Source organism: Galeopterus variegatus, unplaced genomic scaffold (assembly GCF_000696425.1).
Source record: "Galeopterus variegatus unplaced genomic scaffold, G_variegatus-3.0.2 Scaffold3712, whole genome shotgun sequence".
In the NCBI taxonomy this organism is placed as follows: domain Eukaryota; kingdom Metazoa; phylum Chordata; class Mammalia; order Dermoptera; family Cynocephalidae; genus Galeopterus; species Galeopterus variegatus.
The window spans coordinates 145348-154621 of record NW_007729823.1 but is presented as its reverse complement, the minus strand read 5'-3'; positions in this window follow the sequence as shown (position 1 = coordinate 154621).

Genomic DNA, 9274 nt, shown 5'->3' with positions numbered 1-9274 from the left:
CGGCGGCGCCCTGTCCCGCGGCCCCGGCTTTGGGCGCAGCGCAGGAGCTTCTGGCGGCGACGGCGTCCCGGCGATGCTGCGAGTCTCCTCGGGCGCCGGGGTCCTGGCATCTCCCTGAGGTACCCAGCCCGCTCGCCCCTCGCCCCGGGGAATCGCAGCGCCCGGGAGTGGCTTTGTGAAGCTCTGGGCTCCGGGGACTGCGCGGCGGGCCGGTGAGCGGGTGGGTGGGGCTGGGCGGGGCCGCGCGGTCCGGGCTGCCTTCCCTCCGAGGAAGAGCGGGGGGGCTGAGGGAAGCGGGAGGGGACAGGGGGGCTGTCTCCCGGCGGCAGCTGACGGCATCCCCGGCTCCATCCTCCTCCTGCCTCCATGTGGTTTGGAAGAGGTTTTGTTGCAGGAGAAAGTTTGATGCGCAGACTTGAGGAGCCAGACTCGGTGGTCCCTGAGGCCCGCCCCTTTAAAGAGAGGCAGCCCACCCTGAGTGTGGCACAAGGGAACCCAAGCCACTTTCTGACCTGAGCAGCATTCCTGACATAGGACCTAACTTGACGACATTCCTCTGTGGGAACCCCCCTTGGGGAGGGGGCTTTCTAGAGACGGCATTCAGAGCCCCCACTCTGCGGCTTTTGCTTGAAAACAGTGCAGCAGGTAGTCAGTGATCGCGGCTACTCTCCCCATAGAATGGACTCCACCAAGAAAGGTCTATGCTTTAAGAGCTTCAAAAATTTAAATCTGCCTTACCTTCTAATTAAAGGTCCCCAAACACCAATGTATCGAAAGTGCTAATGATTACTTCTGTCGATTCTTTAATATTCTTCTATTTTACCACATGCTTTCAATCAGCTTTCTCTGAACACTGGGACAGGTGCTGTGGAGCAAACTAAAGTGAGTAGACGTTGTAGCCCACCTCTTCGAGTGAGAGGCAGGAATGAAGAATACAGAGCACAAATCCACACTTGGAGGCAGGAGAAAGTTTCAACCTTCAAAGCATGATGGATTAGGTGGGGATTATTTGCTTTACAAAACTTCCTTTAGTGCAGAGAAATAATGATTAGAGTTAGAATTGAGTTTTACACAGATGGTAGAACACGTCTGTCATAAAATGGCTCAGGGTAGAGGTAGTAACGTGCAGATAACACATGGTTTTGCAATTAGTAGATATCAGCAAATATGTATGTATTGAATTCTGTTCAATTCTAACCTATCTAATACCTTTCTGATCACACATGTAGATTCTCACATACTTTCTTCTTATCAAGATATATTTATACCATAAGGCAACTTCATAATACCCTCAATACTCCTTAGCCAAGGACATCTTGATCTGGTCCATATGATTTACTCTCACACCAGAAAGCATCATATCTGTAGAAATATTTACACTTAAGGAAATTTCCTTAGTGATGATACAATACTGTCTGTACACTGAGTGCATTCTGTGTGCCAGACACATTACTAGGTGTCTTACATATATTATTATTTGAATTTTCACAGTCATTCTATGAGGTATTATTACTTTTCCAATTTTAGAATTTAAAGAGTTTCTGGAATTTCCCCAAGACTATAGGGCAAGTAAGTGATAGAGGAGGGATTTGAACCTGGATCTGTTTGATCCATTGCCCAATCTCTTGGCCACTACTCTATGCTGTCTTCCAGTCTTTCTTGAGAGAGTTGCCCTTATTATAGTATAGTAGGGAATCCTAATATGGCAACACGTACTGTCTCTACTGGCCTCCTGCATCAGACCCCTTTATAGAATGTCTTCTCCCTCTGGGAACCCACCACTGTGTGACATGCACCAAAGGCCAACACTAGGGCCTCCCCAGACTTCACCTGCCCCATCCCCAGCATTGTAAATCAGATGGAAATCTCCAGACATATAAACTCCCCTCACCCTTTCTGATAAGCGAGTTTCAGAAGACAGGTAACTAAGCGTTACCTCACTGGCATTTAAGAAGCAGTCTCTACCCTCCCAGTCATCCAAATCTATCTGAGCTCTGCACACGGAAGCACACCCCATCAGTTGGCAGCAATGCATCCCCTGCAGTGTTCACACTGCACTCTCATCCTCCCGTACCAACTGTCAGAGAATTCCTGACACAGGCCGGCCTACTTAAAAGGAAAGACTGAAATGAAGTCACTGGGGAAAGTGGTATTAGTCCATAGAATCCCTAAATTCTCCACTGCTGATTAGAAAGGGCCCTAGGAACAGGAAGCAGGACTTCTTCATGGTGTCAAATGCCAGGTATATGGTGCAGCCTATTGTCAGCACTATTGAAATATGTGTTCGCCATATAGAAACCATTTTACCTTTTGTCTTAGTGATGGATGTAGCCACACCCCATTCCTGATTTGATACTCACTTTTACATTCAGGCAGTTTTCACTTGGCTCCATGGTATTAAAAATTGATGTCTTGATTGTGATGCAGGAAGTTTTGAAGCTGTGCCTTAAAAATTGTGTCTATTATAATCTACAGCCATTGTTTTATAATTTCTCTTCTCTAGGGTGTGTGTATATGTGTTGGGGATATGTGTTTGTGTTCACTTCCTTGGTATGGTTTGCAAGTTGGTATGTATATTTAGAACTCTTTCTGGTTCCAAAATTATTTGCAGTACTAAGCTTAAAAAGAAATAAGAGCATTTTTGAGCTATGACCATATGCTGCCTGGAAACATATCCTTATAGTTGACATTTTACTCCTGTTACTCTCATGCTAAGAATCTCAAAGTCCCGTATGCATGCTGTGCGATTTGAAATGGACCCTCCTGTCTAGTTATTTCATTCCATCCTCCATAACAGTGGTAAGGCTTGAGTTTCAAATACAGCCCCAACACCTCCTCTTTAATATCTCTAAACTGCCAAAAAGTGAAGCAGCACCAATTAAATTGGGAAAGTAGACATGAAGTTTGCTCATTGTTATACTCTTGCACCAGAATGGAAGATGTGCCAAAAACATTGTTCGTAATAAGAGTGAACATACTTCTTTAAATGACTAGCAATCTGCAAAACTATACCAAATTATTGAAATCACACTGTTGCCTAAAGCTGTGCACATACAAATAGCTCACTAACTTAAAACTGTCCAGAATCAAAAAGCTTCTGCTGTGCATTCTATTATTCTATTTCTAAAACTTCTCAACTAGAAATTCATCTTTTCTTTCATATGTCATCAAATCTTAAATGCCATTAATCATAAAACATAGCATTATTTTTGAGCTATACAAGAAGAAAAAGAAAATACTGGCAATTTTATTATGGCATACCATTTGAACAGTGGTCTTCCATGACACTGCATGAATTGGTCACCCTAGTTTCTCATTGCTTTCATTTCCCTCATTTCTTCCAGGGGTTTTGGCACTTTCTCCTGCCAGTCAGTACCTTCGTAGCATTTTTTGGGGTGTGATGAACAATCTATTAGCATGAATTTCAGTAACAAACTATAACATAGCTTCATCAACTTGTGTCTTTCTTCAGCCTGGTTTAAAAAAAAATGTGTCTTGCTTTGCAAGGTAATATGGAAATGCCAAACAAAGACAAATGCTTCCTTTAGTAATATAACATTTATGCTCTGTTTCAGTGCCTGCGGGCATACACAGTAACATCTTGCAGTGCCAAATCGTAGTATAATCCTTTTGAAAACCATTTAAATGGCAATTAAACAGAATGCATACAGTATCAACAATGCCCATAACTCAGTATAAGTGAAAACAGAATGAATAGCTGTGACCAAGTTTATTCATGTGCAGGGACATGACACTTGTGCTTGAGTACTGCCAAGTTGTCAGCAGTTTTAATGTACCATCAATATGAAGACAAATCCTGATTTCAGGAACGTCAAGATGTGAAAAAATAACCTTTTCAATGAAATATGCTGATCTGTGTCCACTCAGTGTCATGAACCTTAACCTGCCTACCCTTGTGCATGTTTTCATCGATCCATTCATTTGTATAGTCATTTGTCTTGTAAAACTCTAAGCTCCAGGAAGGCAAGAACTTTTTCTGTCTTGTTCTCTACTATATGCCAGCCACACAGGACAGTCTGTGCCACATAGTAAATCTGCTCAGTAAATATCTGTAGAATGAGTGAATGATTATCCTCCTGTGGAAGGCATGGAGACACATTAGTAGCTCACTACCCTCCTGCTGGTTAGAACACATATTCTTAAAATTACGACATTGACAAGAATGCTAAACATAGAAAAGGGGGCAGGCCAGTATTAAGTCCTTCATTTTATCTACAGAGCCCTATTGAAAATATTTGATGACATTATAAAACTAGTCTAGGGTAGAAGACATTTCATTGTAGCTTTTATTGATTTTTGACCACTGAAGGAGTTTATAACAATTTACCTCTTGGTTGTTTTGTATGATCCAAAATCATTAATTGCTTGAATTCACTGTTTAGTCCAATTTTACATAATTGTCCTATTGTACTTTTAACATGTACAGGAATAAACAGGAAAATGCCTTTCATTCAGTAGGCCCTCTAAAATAGAAAGTGCTGGTGACCTTGCCTGGAAGTATATTCCCAAGAAGATGTACAAGTATATCTACTTACATACTTTGCCTTACAGTCCATTTTTTTAGTCCCCAAAAGAGCCATCTTTACATTTTGAAATTTTGCAGAGAAAAAAGAAAGAACCTGCTGGGCAATACAGATCTTCTGTCAGTGACTCTGCTTCCTCACTGCTGCACAGTGCACATCGAGACCAAGGACAGGACTCTAGGTAAAGATGCCAGCAGAAGGAATGGCAAAGAAACTAGTTTAGCAACCAATTCTGAAGCCATCCTGAGGATTTGAAGTGAATTAGCATTGCCCAAATAACCCTGCAGTCTCTGAATATAACAGCTGAACCTGCAAAGACAGACCTGCCTTCCTGTCCAGTGCAGTGTGGGACCTCTGAACACATGTCACAAACTGAGGTCATTCATGGGTTTCTAAGATACATTCACCTGCTATCTCAGATGAAGAGAAATGATGTGGGCAGAGGGTTATTACTGCCTCTCCCCAAGTATGGGTAAAGCAAGTGGCAAGGTGACAGGTGCTTTGAAGGGTCATGACAGACTAGAGCTGGCTCTTTCATATTATAGAAAATAATTATTAATTAAATCTTTTTTTGTTATAACTGAAGGGACTTATATATCATTGCTTTTACTAGATATTTTTAACATGGGCCAGACAAGCTAACATAAATGACAAAAAAGTTTAAAACTTGTTTACTGAACACAGAAGGTAGGATGAAAGAAAACCAAAATAATCTTAGTTGCCAATTCTATAATTGTGTAGGGTGTTTTAATGGTACCCAGGATTTGTTTTAATCAGGTGTGATAAGACACACAAAGAAATGACTGTCAGAAAGGAAGAAGTTTGTTATACTCACAGTCCCTTAGAAACAAAACCATGACATGCCATGCAGGGGGCAACACAAGGAAGCACCAGAGTCAGTCAGGAGGCACAGGGAGAGGGGGAAATGTGGGCTAGAGCCTTTATTGTGGTTCCCATAGGAAGAACAGGAGAAGCAGGGTAAGCATGTTTAGAATCGGCTACTTTGAATAACTTCTGCAGTCTCCAGGGTGCAGGGGCTGTCTCTAGTTGTCTGGTACCTGGTCCTAAGGTGATTAGGAAAGGGGGATAGTGGCCCAGAGTGAGAGCCTGATAATGGTGGGTCGTGAGATGTGGGCTTCAGATTAGTTGGTTTGCTATGAATTGGTGCCTGCAGGTGAGTCCTTTACTATCTTCAGGCATTGGGTAACCCTGGAAGAGGCAGTTTCTTCAAGTCAACAAGACCATGGGATATCAAAACATCAGAATACAAAAATAAAATTCATAGTTGATATGTGGAGATTTTTTTTAAATGGTCAACTAATGAATTAGAATGTATACATGGAGTATTCAGCCAAATGTGCAGAAACGACTAGCAGGGTCTGACACATGGTACTCATTCAGTAAACATTAATTAAATCTGAGTCATGGTGCCAGATGGCCCAACCAGGCTAGCATTCAGTTCCTGATGGATACTGTAGTCAGGTGTGCAGTGTTTACCATGAGAAAAAGAAAAAATGAGAAACTGTACACTATGTAAGGAATCCCCAGATGAAGGATGAACCACCCAGGATAAAAAGGAGGCAAAACACTTAAGTCTTCTAAAACATTAGAGAACCCTTAAACAAGTACATCTTTAGCAGTGAGATCTTAAAATCTATAAGATAATTATATGTTTTGGGTAATTCATTATTTACTGTGGATTTGGAATATCAATAAAAGTCAGGAAACATGAAAGTTACATGCAACTTTTAAAAAGGGTGTTTTTCAGAGTAAAATTAAAGTTGCAGAGTGAATCGTGTGTTGCAACTTCGTGCTCAGGCATAGACTTCTAAATGTAAGTTACTCAAAATAGCATGAAACATACTTTTCTTCTCAACTGCACGTTGGTGTTAATCAGATGATATATATACACACATAAAGTGCTGGTACTGGAGAGACTTATATGAAGGCAATTAACAGAATGTGTGGTGGTAATAAGCCTAGGCACAGAATGTTTAAAATGTATCTGTGTGAACTCTGATGGAGGGTGGCGATGAGTGGGATGGGCATGGGGTAGACTCGGGACATAACTTATAATGATGAATGGTAGGAGTGCATGAAGGTAGGCTCACTGATAAGTAAATTAAATGACTTGTTGGTATGGTCAGCCTCATGACTTTTCTTTGTGCAGTTGGTTAATGACTTTAGTGCCTTTAAAGTCGTATGAGTTTTCCGTAGAATCTTGACCATGCACATTAAGAAATAATAATAAAAGCATAAACGGGCAGTCAACCTAATAATCTCAGAAGGGTGATTCTGTCACAGTGAAAACTCTGAGATTGCCCTCTGCTTACAGTTGCTTCCACCTTGTGGTTTTACACACATCTTTGCATTATGTAGGAGCTTATCTGTGTTGATGGGAATTGTGTGTCCTTAGTGGAACACAGCTGCTCCCCCATTGTGTTTCCAAACTGACATCATAACTCTTTAATTGAAGTGGCAGTGTTAGCCTAAACTGAGCAGTGAAAGCATTTCTGCCTGCCTTATGTTGCTGATCTGGGTTTGATGATGGTCAGGACAGTCCTTGGGTTTATCCACACCAGTGAAGCATGTCTCTTAACCTAACACACTTTTTTCAATCTAGGTTTTTATGGCCTTTTTACCTCTGATTCTATACATGAATTAGGCCCATGTAAAAATGGAGTATTCAGTCTGATGAAATAATATGCAGAAATACTCACAAGTTCTTGGCTTCCTGGAGCGTTTTCTTTATGTCATACTTATAAGTGAAACCTCATAAAGGGGGGTGGGGGTGGGGGAACACACTTCCTGGAGCTGTTCTAAGCATTTGCATCCTGTTTTACCTTTATTTAACCTTTATGGATTTGAATTGCACTCCTTTGAAGATAGGGTGGGAAGAGGCATATTCTGCTTATCTTTTTAGCCCTAGAGCCTAGCAAAGTGCCTGCAAATGATAGAAGCTTAATAAATATTGGCTGAATTAAAAAAAAAAATACTGGTTGACTGATTGACAAAGAAATTCCCAACCTTCATTGGCTCAAAGATTCCTATGAATTATGAATAAAAGTCCTCACAAAATACTTTATAATCTGATAGGTAAATCATCTAGAATGAAGAATCAAGAACATCAAAACTGCTTTTCTAACAAATAGAAGTCATGAAGGTAAATTCGCCTCTAACAAATTAAAATGTCTATTACAATTGACTATTATTAAATTTCTATGGTGTTGAATTGAAAACTAGATGGATTAAAACTGATAGTATAGAAATTCCATATTTTGATTATTTAATTTAAAATATATAAATAAGCAATAGAAACTTGAAGAAAGGATCAATTACTTAATGAAGCTTGCTAGAAAAATAGAACAGTTTGAAGAAGAGAAAACAGTAAGAAAAAAGAATAACGTATTTTTGTCATAACCAAATATTGCAGTAAACTTCAGATAGGTCATTGTGTTAAATTTTGGGGGAAAAAAGAAAGAATGAAAGCAAACAAGCAAAGTTACCTATTTATCCCAGGTATGAAGCCAATTAAGATTTTTCTGAGTACTCATAACATCTTAGAAACAGATGCATTGGAATAAAAAAAACTGAAAAGCACGAAAACAACAAAATATAATAAGACAATTCTAAAAGGCAAAGTGACAAAATGGGAAAGAACATGGCTGATGAAAACTTATGTAAGGTCTGTAAGGAATTGATATCAATATGGAATATGTGGCATGAATACTCAGAATCTAGTCCACGGGGGTTGAGGGTGAGGAATAGACATTTGGGACATGGGAATACAAGTGTTAGATCAGAAGGCATGATAAGTCTAGAGCATAAAACATACACATTGATTGCTACCTCTTAAAGGTGTATTGTGTGCTTTAAAAAAAAAAAATCAAAAGTGATTTGAAAAGTTAGAATCCCATGTCCATTGACTTTTTTTCATTTGTTGGACTAGTAAAACAAAAACAACAACAATTTTTGAACTACCATTAAAGAAGGTAAATTGTAGGGACTGTATTCAGAAACCACTTGAGACAGAATTACATATTAGGATTTTCTTCTTTTCCTTTGATGTCTTTCCAGACAGTAGAAACAAACCAACAAAAGACTTCAGTTTGGACACTCAACAACACTAGTAGCACATTAGTATCTTCACCTTAGTTGTATCTCTTAAAAACACGCCTATCCAAAACAATATTGAAGGTTTTAAAATTTGGTCTCAATCCCCAAGAAGTGTGCACTTCAGTATTGTTTATCTTCTGTGGGAACTGGAGGTGGAAACTCTATCTCTGTGAGTACTACATGGAAATGGAGAAGGACTTTCCTGACCATCAAAATCATTCGAATGGGGGCTGGGAGGTCCCTGGAACCATGCATGGCTGCATTATATTGAGTATGTTTTTGGAATAGAAGGAGCTTTGACTTAGACTGAACTGAACTTGCTACCCCCTCATCTGCAGAATGAGAAAGGAATCAGTGAATGTTGAAGGCTGTATGGTTGGTATCACCCTGAGGGCTCTACATTCTCTGCTTGTATCATTTAATCCCTCCGACAGCTCCCTGTGCAGTAGACCTTATTATAGTCTCTGTTTTTTAGATTAGGAAACTGAAAAACAATGAGGTTAGGTATTTTTCTCAAAGCTGTCGGGTCCACCGCCAGCAGCCGACCCGTACAGCCCTAGCCTCGTTCCTTTCAGTGGGTGAGCGAACGGCCCAGGATTCCTCTTTCCCTCCGG